This window comes from Heterodontus francisci, chromosome 2, assembly GCF_036365525.1.
Source record: "Heterodontus francisci isolate sHetFra1 chromosome 2, sHetFra1.hap1, whole genome shotgun sequence".
Classification (NCBI taxonomy): Eukaryota; Metazoa; Chordata; class Chondrichthyes; order Heterodontiformes; family Heterodontidae; genus Heterodontus; species Heterodontus francisci.
In genome coordinates, this window is record NC_090372.1 from 124737207 (window position 1) to 124751783 (window position 14577).

Sequence of the window (14577 nt, forward strand, 5' to 3'; positions counted from 1 at the left end):
ATTCCTGGGATAGCGGAATCGTCCTATGAGGAGACATTGAGGAGGCTGAGCCTGTATTCTCTAGAGCTTAGAAGAATGACAGGTGATCTCACTGAAACATACAAAATTCTTACAGGGCTCGGCAGGGTGGATGCAGGAAGGATGTTTCCCCTGACTGGGGGGGTCTAGAACCATGGAAAACAATCTCAGAATAAAGGGTAGGCCATTTAGGACTGAGATGAGGAGGAATTTCTTTACTCAGAGGGTGGTGAACCTTTGGAATTCTCTACCCTAGAGAGTGGTGGAGGCTCAGTCATTGAGTATATTCAAGACAGAGATCGATAGATTTCTAGATATTAAAGACATCAAGGGATATGGGGACAGTGCGGGAAAATGGCGTTGAGGTAGAAGATCAGTTGAATGGTGGAGCAGGCTCAAGGGACCAAATGGCCTACTCCTGCACTTATTTCCTATGTACCTATGTTTGCGGAGGAACAAAGACCAACAAGATCACCAGAGATTGACTTATTAATGGAAGTCCAGGTCGAATGTGCTCGGAAGAAGTGAGCAAAGAGGACATTAGTTTTGAGAAGGTCAAGGAGATCCAATGGATTGCAATTATGAGGAGTCTGAGACTTTTAACAGCAAGGATACCTTTTCGATGAGAACACCGTGTAATGTATAAATGTGGTGTGGAGTTTCAAGTGTGTTAATAAGTTAATGGGAAATACATTTCTCTGTAACTTAGTGTACTAACTACCTACTAAATACTGTTTACTTAATGTTGATTTTTAGTTTAGTTGTTATCGTAAAAGTCTTAAAATGTGAAATCTTGTGTAATTCTGGGGAGTTCATATCACTTGTTTTAAAGTTAATGGTCTCTGCTGAGGTCATAAGAAATTGGGGGCTTGTGTGTGACTTGAATCGTTCATGATTAGGCTGTAAAACGGGTTCGCTGGAATTTTCCAGAGTTTAAACGAACAAAATTTCACAATTAATTTTGCTGTGCTCATAGAGAAAAGTCAACATGTCTACTTTTAACGCTCAAGCCTTTGCGGTGAGAGAAGATTTGACTCTCAATGACTTAACACAGTTAACAGTGGATGCCTTAAAGCAATAGCATAGAAAGTGGAGGTTAGTTTAAAATCAAAAGCTGAAAAGGCAGAAACTGTTTAAGTGTCAGCTCGGCATTTAACCTTGAGGAGGAAAAGAATGATCTTGATAGCACTCAGTTGGGTTAGCTAGAATTCAGTTACAAATGAAACAACTGGAACTGGAAAAAGAGAAAGAGAAAAGAAGAAAAAGAGAAAAAGAAAAGGAAAAGGAAGAAAAAGAAAGAGACAGACAATTACAATTTGAAATGAGAAAATTTGAAATTGAAGAGAAAAGAAATTTACAAAAAGAGAAGCCAGGAAATTTGTACTAGACAAGGAAAAGCTTAAATTACGTGAACAGGAGGTGACAGGAAAGCTTGAGGATGTCCCAGATGAAACTTCTCATAGTTTTGACTTGGCAAGGAATATTTGCTTGCTGCCTAAATTCAGTGAGGAAGGAGTTGAAATTTACTTTGTGTCCTTTGAAAACATTGCTATGAAGTTGCAATGGCCAAAAGAAAGTTGAACAATTTTATTGCAAAGTGTGTTCGTGGCAAAAGCGTTAGCGGTATATTCAACACTCTTGGAGGAACAGTCAAGTGATTATGAAATGATTAAAATTGCAGTTCACAAAGCCTATGAAATGGTACCAGAGGCTTATAAACAAAAATTCATGAATTTAAAAAAGAAACAGTGCCAGACATATGTGGAATTTGCTAGAGAGAAGGAAATGGTGTTTGATAGGTGGTATAGATCGATGAACATTTAGCAAGACGTTGAGAGCCTTGAGAATTAGTTCTAATGGAAGAATTTATAAATAGTGTCCCTTCAGGAGTAAGGTCCCGTCTGGAAGAGCGTAAAGTTGGTAAAAATGCCGCAGTAATGGCAGGTGATTACAAATTAACCCACAAAAGCAACAGTTACAGGCCACAGACTGGAAACCTTCAGAGATGTTGGAGAGACAGGAGTTTTGATAATGAAAGACCTTTGGTTTTAGTGACAAAAAGGGTAAAGGAGAATATACAGGCAATCCTCAGAATAGTAAGAAAGATAATCATGAAACTGGGGTTGAGTCAAAAGGACCAATGTGTTATTTTTGTAATAAAAGAGGACATATAAAATCAGAATGCTGGAAGTTAAAAGGCAAAGCAGTAGCTGTGGTAGATTTACCGAAAGCCTGTCCTAAAAAGGATGCCCCAATAGGAGGCGCTACTGACAAGCCAGTGGCCTTGGCAACTTTGAGTAACAAGCAGAGCAGTTCTCCCCTGTGCACTGATGAATTGAATCAGGTTTCAGAATGCTACAGAAGTTTTCTGTTTAAGGATGAGGTACTCCCACAGTCATCTGGTGAGGCAGGCAAGCCAATTGTTATCCTTAGGGATACAGGGGTGGTACAGTCGCTAATGTTGTCAGGTGACATGAACTTTTTCCTGGTAGTTCACAGAATGCGAACGCACTAATTCAAGCGATAGACAGAAATCATTTATCCGTTCCTTTAGATAGGGTTAATTTAAAATGTGATTTGGTCACTGGTTCGGTTATCGTCATTGTTATTCCTAGTTTGCCCATTAAGGGTGTAGATTTTCGGTTCGGAAATGACTTAGCTGGGGATAAGGTATTGACATCGCCAGTAGTTTCGGAAATAGCACCATGTTAACAGCATGGTTCCCATTCAGACATCAATCAATAGCCATGGTCTCCACATCCTGGTCCATTGTGTTGTCACACCAGGGGAGAGGGCCATGTGTCTTCCAACAGAAACTCTAATGTGATGGATTTTTACCTTAAAAAGTTAGCCCTCATGAGTGAGAGAGAGATCAATCTAACACGTTCAGAAAACAGTCCAGCCAGAGGCTTTGCAAAGGATCCAGCCAAGCAAGAAGAACCCTGCTGAACAATAACTGAACAACCACTACAGCAGAGATATCACAAAGTGATTTTAAGACTCTCCATCTGTGAAGGGAGCAAAATCCACATCACCAGCTCTGTAACCACTAGAACTCTACAACACCTCAACAAGTTCAAGACAACAAACACCCAGGTCTGCGCCTTTATAAAACAATTTCCTCCTAAGAAGATTCAACAGAATTACTGTAATCCATGAACACTTACTTCACTTTGGACTTTCAACTACCTACCCTATTCTCTCTATCTGTCTATTGTTGAGTATGTGTGTATGGGTGAATATGTGTATGGGTGAGGTTGCCACCATTTTGGGAATTGTGTAAAATTAAATTGTTATTTTTTTTTAACCTATGAGAAAACCTGTCAGTTGTCTGTTTATTTGACCCAAAAGATATTCAGGGGCTAATGAAATATTTTAACAAAACACGATTGTGGCCAGTTGGGAGGTGAATAGTGGGAACCACCAACACTCTTTTCCACCAGCCAATAACACAGCTCCAATTGTCTGCTTACCACCTGCAGTCAGAAGGTACTTTGGAAAGATATCACCAAACCCTAAAGGTCTATTATTTTGACTATCTCCATGATTGGGATAAGGGGTTATCATTTTTATTATTTGCCACCAGGGACAGACCAAATGAGTCCACTGATTTCAGTTCATTTGAATTGGTCAATGGGCAAGAGGTTAGATGTGCCCTTAACCTCATAAAGGAGAAATTTTTAGCAAAGGCGGAGGAAACTACACTTTTAGATTACGGGGCAAATTTTACCAGCCCCCCGACGTTGGGGGTCATGGCAGGGGGGCACGGAAAAAGCCCCCGGGAGATGCCCACCACGGGTCTCAATGCGAGGAAGGCCCCGCCTTGTATTACTGGCGCAGCAGGGGCTCGTGGCAGCACCACCCCCCCCACCCCTCCCCCCACCCAGCGACGGGAGCAGGATTTAAAATATTTAAATTGATGCAAATTAAAGAATTAATAACCTACCTGCTCCCATTGGCTGCCCCGCTGCCATATTCCGGTCGTTTGCTGGGACTTCCGTGTGTTTGGATCTCCGAGGCGGGACACTGGTTGAGGGGGAGCAGGTAAATTTTCAGGGCAGTAGTGGGAGGTAGTGGGGAAAACTATTGCGATTGGTGGAGGGGATGGTGGGAAGGGGTTGAAGGTGGAAGTTAATAAACTGTGAGGGGGAATAGGTTGGGATCACAAGGTAAGTGTTTTTAGGGGAAGAGGGCAATTAATAAATTGTTTCATCATGGGGGGGGTGGGAGAGGGACTTGAATCATCTGTTAAGTTTTTACTTTAATTTTATTATGCATATAACTTTAAATATTAAAATTAAATGTAAGGGTTGGAAGCCCTTTAAAAATGGTGTGGTGCCTGCGCAGTGGCGAAGACGCCATTGTGGGAGACGGAGCACCCGCTCCCTCCACATCATCGGGGGTGGGAGGGGGGCGATGGTAAAGGCTTGCTCAGGTCAGGAAATAAAAATCCGACCCGAACCCGACAGAACCACATCGGACCTGAGCCCGACCCGAGCCCGAGTCCCTCCACTTTTTCCTGCGCCCGACCCGAGCCCGACCCGATTCAGCCCAATCTGAGCCCAATCCGACCACCGGAATGGTTACCTACCTTGATTGCATGGTGCACTCACTCACTATACAACATTTAGATGGATGGATTCAGGAAGCTGCAGCATGAGCATGATGACATCATTGAGACGCTCACTCGCTCACTGTGCAGACTCAGAGTTTCCCTCCTTGATGTCCTGGACTCCAGCTCAGATAAGTTTTTCAACTTTTACACTCTCCACTCCAGCATAGCAGAATGCAAGACTTCCTGTGTGTGTCCGACCCAGCCCGACCCGACCCAAACCCGACACATGTCGTCGGGTCCCGTCAGGTTTGGGTCGGGTAGCAGGCCGTTAGGGGATGGACCACCCGGCCATGTAAATGAGCCGCCGCGTAAAATATCGCGGCGGCTCCACGGAGTAAAAGCCGTGCGAGCGGGCTGCCAACTTAGAAGCTCACCACCAAGATCGGCAAAGAGCTAGTAAAATTCAGAGAGAGACTCTCAAAAGCTTCTGAGATGGCCAGAGAACATCTCAAGGTTTCTCAGCATGTGATGAAAACCCAAGCGGATAGAACACCTAAGACATATAGTTTTCAACCTGGAGATGAGGTGCTAGTTTTGTTGCCTTTGCCTGGGGAACCATTGAAAGCTAGGTTCTGTGAACCTTACTTCATTAAGAGGAAACTCAGTAAGGTGAACTATTTAGTTAGTATCCTAGACAGGCAGAAAAGTCAAAGGGTGTATCACATGAATACGTTGAAAAGATACTATGATCATGAATATTGTCTGCCAGTAAATGTATTCCAAATGATAGTAGACGAGGATAAGGATAGTGTTGCTTTTAATGAACTGGATGAAGAGGCAGAGACTGAAAACTCTCAAATTGAACCCCCTGTGGTGAAACTGGCAAACACAGAAGTGTTAGAAAGCCTAGATACAGTTCTACAATATCTTTCTGGACAACATGAAAAGGACTTAGTTGAGCTGTTAAAAGCTGTTTTAAAGCTCTGTGAATAGGCACCCAGGTCAAACTCCTCTGGCTATTAACGGGGTTGATATAGGGACAAACACACTCATTAAACAAAATCCTGATCGATTCAATCCTGATAAATTGGCTCAGGACAGAGAAGAGATTCAATATATGCTGAAGAATGACATAATTGAAACCAATTAAAGTAGCTGTAGTTCTCTGGTTGTGCTGATACCAAAGCCAAACGTTTCCACAAGATTCTGTATTTTATTGGAAAGTCAATGCAGTACTAAAACAGACACTTATTCAATTCCACGACTTGAGGATTGTATTGACAGAGTGGCCTTTATTAGCAAGATTGATTTGCTGAAAGGATATTAGCAAGTCCCCTTGACTGACCAAGACAAAGAAGTTTCCGCCTTCATGACCCTTGATGGCCTATTTCAGTGTAAGGTCATGACATATGTTGTGCAAAAATGCACCAGCCACATTTCAAAGATTGACTAACCAGGTGATTGCTGGACTAAGCAATTGTTTATATTGATAACCTATAGGTATAGTGACACTTGGGAAGATCATGTTGAACACTTAAAGGCTCTGTTTGACAAGTTAAAGAAAGCCAATTTGGTAATAAACTTAGCAAAGAGTGAGTTTTGCAAGGCTAAGGTCACCTACTTGGGGCATATTGTGGGTCAAGGTCAAGTGTTGCCTAGGGAAGCTAAGGATAATAGACTTTCCAGTCCCCAAGACAAAAAAGGAGCTACTACAATTCCTAGGGATATGTGGATTCTCCCAAAAGTTTGTTCCTAACTTCAGTACAGTAGTTACCCCACTGACGAATTTGTTAAAGAGATATGTGAAGGTCAAGTGGACAGAATCATGTCAAAGGGCATTTGATAAATTAAAGGCCATTTTAATAAATGAACCTGTTCCAGCAGCACCAAATTTCAGCAAGCCTTTAAAGTGGCTATTGATGGTAGTAATGTGGGGGCAGGAGCAATGTAACTATAATGATGATGACGCTAGTATCAAACGACCAGTTAGTTACTTCTCTAAAAAAATTAATTAAGTCACCAAAAGAGGTACTCCACTATTGAAAAGGAGGCTTTTCATATTGGCTCTTCAACATTTTGAAGTTGTCATGGTCCTGTAGTTTTTTTTTTCCCGGGAATATGCGGTTTGCCTTTAAGGCTTGCAAAGGATTAGTATTGCTTTAAGAACCAGCAAGCTTCAGGAGTTATAGAAAGGTGCATTTTCGGTTGCCATTGGATACAACCATTTGGAGACTGCAATTCAAAACGTGCATTCTCATTACTATAGATACAGCCACTGGGAGTGAGTATCAAGTGATACATTTGTTACAATTCAATTTTGAACTAGCTTTTTAGTGGAAGACAGTTTGTTCTAACAGAACTCACACAGACACAAAGGACACACAAACAGACAGCTGTGGTGTTTAGCACCTGAAAAAGAGCTCTCAGCCATTTAAACTGAAGGAATAGGATTTTTTGTCTGTTTAATTATTATCTATCAAAATTTTTTAAAATTCAACCCAAGGAGAGATCTCTGATAATTTGAACTGAAGAAAGCAAAGTTAGACTGTGACAATCTTTTATCCCTCAAAAACTCTAAAGTCAGATTGATTCTATTGAAAGTGTTTTCAAGTCATTAATTATTGAAATTCGCTGGAGAAGGAAAGCATCACCTACTGCTGGAGTTAGACTGCAGACTGTTCTACTGTGGAAGAACCTTTTTCCCCTTCGGACGGCTGTGAGGACTTCAAGCAACATTCTGTGAGGACTTCAAGCAACATTGGACTGTAAATTTGCAAGGACTCTTATTTTTTCTATTTTAAATGTTGTTTATCTCTTCATAGTGTTTAAGAATTTAGTTCCTCTAATTAAAGAGTTAATTTGTTGATTTAAAGACATCTGGTTTGGTTAGCCTCATTCAGAGGTTAATAGATGTTACAATTTGGCTGGGTCTTTCTTTAATTTGGAAAGTTTTAAATGATATGTGGAGTGACGGGATTGAATTAACAGTGTGTTTCGCCCACCACAATCAGAATCATATATTTTGATTGGGGACTTTGACTGGAGCGGTCAGTCGTAACAAAGTATATGTCAATAATGGACAAGGGGAAATATCCATTTATACTGACGATAACCCATTAAGGATTTCAGAGAAATTCAAGACCAACAATGCCAGATTATCCCGGTGGAGTTTAATGTTGCACCCTAAAATTGTACATGTTACAGGAAAGAGCAATGTCATTGCCGATATGTCGTCCAGAATTAAAAGAAAGGGTATAATAGAGGAAAACAACTCGAAGAGATGAAAACACTGTTACTACCTGTGTAAAATGTAAAATGTTAATGATTAAAATGTTTATAATGATGTATGTTGGTAATGTAGAAAAATCATTACGACACTAATGAATTTTCTATTTATAGGGAGAGGTGTTATGAACACTGGACTTTGTAGTATGGTTATGTTTTAAAAAACAGTGACCTTTAATGCATTGACCAGAAACTGGAGTACCCATATAAATACTATGGCTACAAAAGCAGGTCAGCGGCTAGGAATCCTGCGGCGAGTAACTCACCTTCTGACTCCCAAAGCCTGTCCACCATCTGCAAGGCACAAGTCAGGAGTGTGATGGAATACTCTCCACTTGTCTGGATGGATGCAGCTCCAACAACACTCAAGAAGCTCGACACCATCCAGGATAAAGCATCCCACTTGATTGGCACCCCATCCACAAACATTCACTCCCTTCACCACCGACGCACAGTAGTAGCAGTGTGTACCACCTACAAGATGCACTGCAGCAACGCACCAAGGCTCCTTAGACAGCACCTTCCAAACCTGTAACCTCAACCACCGAGAAGGACAAAGGGCAGCAGATACACTGAATATCACGGTGGCTCCACAAAGTGTGGGCCACCATTGTTTGCGTCCGACACCAATTATAGTGGCAAGAACATAAATTTCAGCCCATTGTTCCAAGAAACTGTCCCGAATATACTCTACGAACTTGGCCTCGAGGCTACCTTTGCCAGTTTGATTTATCTAATCTATATGAAGATTAAAGTTGTCCAAATTTATTGCAGTACCTTTCTTACAAATTCTCCTACACTGTAGCTACTGTTAGGGGGGGCGATTGACTACTCCTACCAGTGGCTTCTTTCCTTGTTATTTCTTATCTCCACCCAAACCAATTCTACATCTTGATCTTCTGAACCAAGATCATTTCTCACTATTGTACTGATCTCATCCTTTATTAACAGAGCTACTTCATCTCCTTTTCCTTTCTGCCTATTCTTCCAAAGTGGCAGCTAACCTTGAATATTCAGTTCCCAGCCTTGGTCACTTTGCAACCATGAGCTGATTTTAATGACCCCTGTGTTGGGAGTCGTGGTGGGGGGGGCCCCGGTAAATGTCTCCGGGAGAGGCCCACCACGGGCCTCGACGCCGGGAAGGTCAGGCCCCATATTGCCAGCAGCGGCGAGGTCTCATGGCAGCACCCTTGCTGCTCGGTGACGGGAGCAGAATTTAAATATGTTAATGAACGCAAAGTAATGAATTAATGACTTACCTGTTCCCACCGGCCGTCCTACTCCAATATTGTGGTCAGTTGCCGGGACTCCCGCGCCTTCAGATCTCCGTTTGGAGATCTGATGCGAGACACTGGTGGGACGGGGGAGCAGGTAAGTATTTCCGTGTGGGTGACTAGCAGGGTGAAACTGATATGATTGGTGTTGGGGATGGTGGGAAGTATTAAAAGCTTGTGAACTTTGCTGGGGGGGGGGGTGGTCAGATACACAAGGTATGTATTTTTGGGGGGGAGAGGGCAAGGAATGAGCTGTCTGGTATTGGGAGGGTTGGAGAGGGGCTAGAAACATTTATGTATTTCTTTTCATTAAATTTAAACTGCATATAACTTTAAAAATTTAAATTAAATGTGGAGCTGGAAGCCCTTTAAAAATGGTGTTGACGCCTGCGCAGTGGCACCGGCCACCATTGCCAGGGACGGAGCACCCGCTCCCTCCATGTCATCGGTGGGGGGGATTATCCACCCCGGCCATGTAAATGAGCTGCCGCATTTAATATCGCAGCGGCTTCGCGGAGTGAGTCCCGTGGGTGAGCGCCGCCATCTTTGAAGCTCGCCGCTGCAGCCCCATGTCTCTATAATGGCTATCAGATTACACCCAGTTGTTTCCATTTGTTCCATCAATTCATCTATTGTGTTATGAATGCTGCGTGCATTCAGATAAAGAGCCTTTGTGCACTTGGTCCCTTTCTGTCTCACTCTGGGAATCATTACCCATATCACTACACTGCACTATTACCTTGTCCTTTCTCTTTAACTTTCAAAATTTCCCCTTACTTGACACCTCTCACCACTATTTAGTTTGAAGTCCTTGTTATTCAGCTCACCAGGTCACTGGTCCCAGCACAGTTCAAGTGAAGCTTGTCCCAACGGAACAGCTCCCACTTTCCCCAGTACTGGTGCCAATGCCCCATGAATTGAAACCAATTTATCCCACACCAATCTTTGAGCCACGCATTCAACTCTCTGATCTTATTGACTCTGTGCCAATTTTCTCAAGAGACTATTGCCTTTGTGGTTCGGCTTTTTAATTTAGCCCTTAGCTGCTCATATTCCCTCAGCGGAACCTCTTTCTTAGTCCTGCCTACGTAGTTGTACATTTACCACAACTAATGGATATTTTCCCTCCCACTCCAAGTTCTTCTCCAGGCTTGAGGAGATGTCCTTAAACCCTGGCACCAGGGAGGCAACACAGCCTTTGGCACTCACGCTCTGTGCTGTAGAGAACAGTATCTATCCCCCTGACTATACTGTCCCCACATTCCTTTTTACTCCCCTAACTTGAATGGTCCCCTGTACCACAGTGTTGGGGACATTTTTTTCATCCTCCCTGCATTCCCTGCCCTCGTCCACACAGGCTGCAAAACTTCATATCTGTTGGACAAGTACAAGGGTTGAGGTTCCAATACTACCTTCTGGATCACCATACCTGCCTCACTGTTAGTCATCTCCTGTCCCGGACCATGGACCAATTCTGAAGTATTTGACCTAAGGATCGCCTGCTGGAACAAAGTGTTCATGTAACTTTCTCCTTCCCTGATGCATCCCATTGTCCAAAGCTCAGACTCCAGCTATTCAACTATTCACACATCACTGCAGATGTGGTTGTTGTGGATCACACTGGTGTCCATCAGCTCCAACATGCTACAGCTGCAACACATCACCTGCCCTGCCATCTCTACTATATATGATTTAATTAATTAGGTTTTCAAGTTTTGAAATATCACTCTATTGTCTATTTGTAGTTTATAATCTAGGTAATAACTTTGTTTATTAAATTTAGTTATATGCTTGAGATCTTTACTGTAACTTAGTCCACAGTCCTAATTTAACCCTATTTGTTTATTTTTTTATATATATCTATATCAAGAAGCACCTCTTACCCCCACCTCACTGAATTCCCTTGTACTCTGGTGAAATCTGCATTCAAGTGAAGCTTGACTATTATGTAGTTTAGTTTAGTTTAGAGATACAGCACTGAAACAGGCCCTTCGGCCCACCGAGTCTGTGCCGACCATCAACCACCCATTTATACTAATCCAACACTAATTCCATATTCCTACCACATCCCCACCTGTCCCTATATTTCCCTACCACCTACCTACCTATACTAGGGGCAATTTACAACGGCCAATTAACCTATCAACCTGCAAGTCTTTGGCATGTGGGAGGAAACCGGAGCACCCGGAGGAAACCCACGCAGACACAAGGAGAACTTGCAAACTCCACACAGGCAGTACCCAGAATTGAACCCGGGTTGCTGGAGCTGTGAGGCTGCGGTGCTAACCACTGCGCCACTGTGCTTCTCAGGGCTAATACTATTCATTCACTTAATGTTTTACTTAACCCAATTCAAATTTCCGAGCTCTTAGTTTAAAGCAATGCCCAGTTTAGGGAGGGAAAAAAATAAATAAAAGAGAACTACTCACCCTCCAATTATTTACTTGCTTTCCAGTGACATCATACTTTGATTTTTTTGCGAACTCTTGATTTGAATGCTGTACATTCGTCCCCAACTCGCTCTTTATCTCCCGTTCCGGTTTCGTTCAACTCCCACTCCTCCTGGTCTCAGACCTCCTCTGCTGCCACTCTTTATATCCCTCTCTGGTCTCACTCAGCTGTCCCACAAATGAGTTAAGCAACAGCCTGACATAGTCATACTTCCAGGATCATCACTCTTAGCCAACATCCCAGACTCCTCCATCACCATTCCTGGGTTATGTCCTGTTTCAGCAGCAGGACTGACCCACCAGTGGTGACGGCACTATGTTATAGTCGGAAGGGAGTGGCCCTGAAGTCCTCAACATTGAGTTCAGACCCAATGAACTCTCATGGCATCAGGTCAAATATGGGCAAGGAAACTTCCTGCTGATTACCATCTACCAGTCTCCCTCAGCTGATGAATCAATACTCCTCCATGTTGAACACCACTTGGAAGAAGCACTGTGGGTAGCAAGGGCACTGGATGTACTCTGGTTGGGGACTTCAATATTCATCACCAAAAGTGGCTTGGTGTCACCACTACAGACCAAGCTGCTGAGTCCTGAAGGACCTAACTGCTAGACTGGACCTGCGGCAGGTGGTGAGAGAACCAGCACGAGGGAAAAACTACTTGACCTCATCCTCCTCAATCGACCTGTTACAGATGCAACTATCCATGATAGTATTGGTCGGGGTGAAAACTGCACAGTCCTTTGTGTTGTTTGGCGTTGCCACTATGCTAAATGGAATAGATTCAGAACTGATCTAAAAGCTCAAAACTGGGCTGAGGTGCTGGGAACCATCAGCAACAGCAGCAGAGTTGTACTCCACTGTCTGTAACCTCACCACCTGACATGTCTGTCACATTACCAACAAGCCAGGAGACCCCAATCCTGATTTAATGAGAACTCTAGAAGAGCATGCCTGGAGCACCACTTGATGCACCGAAAAGTGAGGTGCCAAGCTGCTGAAGTTACAAATTAAGAATACATCCATGCCACACTGCAGAAACAGCAGGCTAAGGACAGAGATAAACAATTCCACAACCAACAGATCAGATCAAAGCTCTGCAGTCCTACCAGATTCAGACATAAATGATGGTGGATAAGGAAACAACTAACGGGAGTGTCACGCACATCGGAGGTGCGATGATACAACACTCACGAAGCAACCCTGAAGAGTTATGAAAAAACGGACTTTGTCTTTAAAAAATGAACCTCTATTTTTAAAAATTGTACAATGGTCTGAAATGGCCACCGAAGAGAAGGGGATTAATCTTTTGTATATTCAAACAGTCTGACAAAGACAAAGGACAAACCTTCAAAGCCAAAAGGTGATAATTTCACACATAACATAGAAACATTCCAGGATTGAATGTCTTCTTCTAAAACAAAGGAGGTGTGAAATAGTCACATCCTGGGCCATTGTGTGATCACCATGGGATAGAAACCAGAATGTCTCCTAACAGGAGGTGAGAAACAACAGTTTTACCTTAAAAAAAAAGACAGCCAGAAAGAGAGGGAGACTGACCCAGAAAGTGAAGCTACTTGTAACTGCTGGCATTCCAGAAAGCATGTGCCCTGCTAGAAAAAAATCCAACATCTACATCATACAGCAGAGAGAGAGAGAGAGAGACCTAGAAGGGACCCACCATCTTCAACGGAATCTTCAATCAAGAGAAAAATCTACAATCATCACAGGTCTGCAGCCTGCTACTTGAGTCTAAAGAGAATTCAACAGGTTTATCGTAACCCTTCTTCCCCCTGCTAAAACCTACCTACCTCTTTTCCTCCTCTATCTGTTTCTTCGTGTGTGTGTGTGTGTGTGCGCGAGCAAATGCGTGAGTGAATGTGGTTGCGTCAATTTCCGGATAAAGCATATTGATCAATAAACAATTGATTTTCTGTTTTTTAAAAACCCACAAGAAAACCTGTCCCTTCTGTTTATTTGAAAATGAAAACACAAGGGGGCTAAACTCTTAATACAAATACACTTGCTGCGGTCAGGTGGGGAGTTGAACAGTGGGAACTGCTCACGTCACACCATGTGGCCGTAACAGGAGGAGGAGACTCCATGAACATTCCCATTCTCAGTGATGGTGGAGCCAAGCATGTGAATGCAAAAGACAAGGCTGAAGTGCTCACAACCATTTGAGCTAGAAGTGCCAAGTGGATGATCCATCTCAGCCTTCTCCTGTGGTCCCAACCATCACAGATGCCAGTCTTCAACCAATTCAAATCACTCCACGTGGTATCAAGAAATGGCTTAGCGCACTGGATGTAGCAAAGGCTATGTGCTCTGACAATATTCCTGCTGTGATGCTGAAGACTTGTGCTCCAGAATTAGCCCCACCTCTAGCCAAGCTGTTCCAGCACAACTACAACATTGGCATCTACCCAACAAAGTGTAAAATTGCCCAAGTATGTCCTGTTTATAAAAAGCAGGACAAATCCAATCCAGTGAATTACCGCCTCATCAGTCTACTCTCAATCGTCAGCAAAGTGATGGCAGCTGTCGTCACAGCATTTACTCAGCAATAACCTGCTCACTAATGCTCAGTTTTGGTTCCACCAGGACCACTCAGATCCACGCCTCATTATAGCCTGGGTCCAAACATGGACAATAAAGCTGAATTCCAGAGGTGAAGTTAGAATGACTGCCCTTGACATCAAGGCAGCATTTGACTGAGTGTGGCATTAAAGAGCTCTAGTAAAATTGAAGTCAATCAGGGAACAAAATCTTCACTGCCGGGAGACATACTAGCACAAAGGAAGATGGTTGTGGTTGTTGGAGGCCCAACATCTCAGCCTCAGGACATCGCTGCAGGAGTTCTAGGCCCATCCATCTTCAGCTGCTTCATCAATTTCCTTCCTTCCATCATAAGGTCAGAAGTGGGGATGTTCACTGATGATTGCAGTGTTCAGTTCCATTCACAACTCCCCAGTTAATGAACTAGTCCGTGCT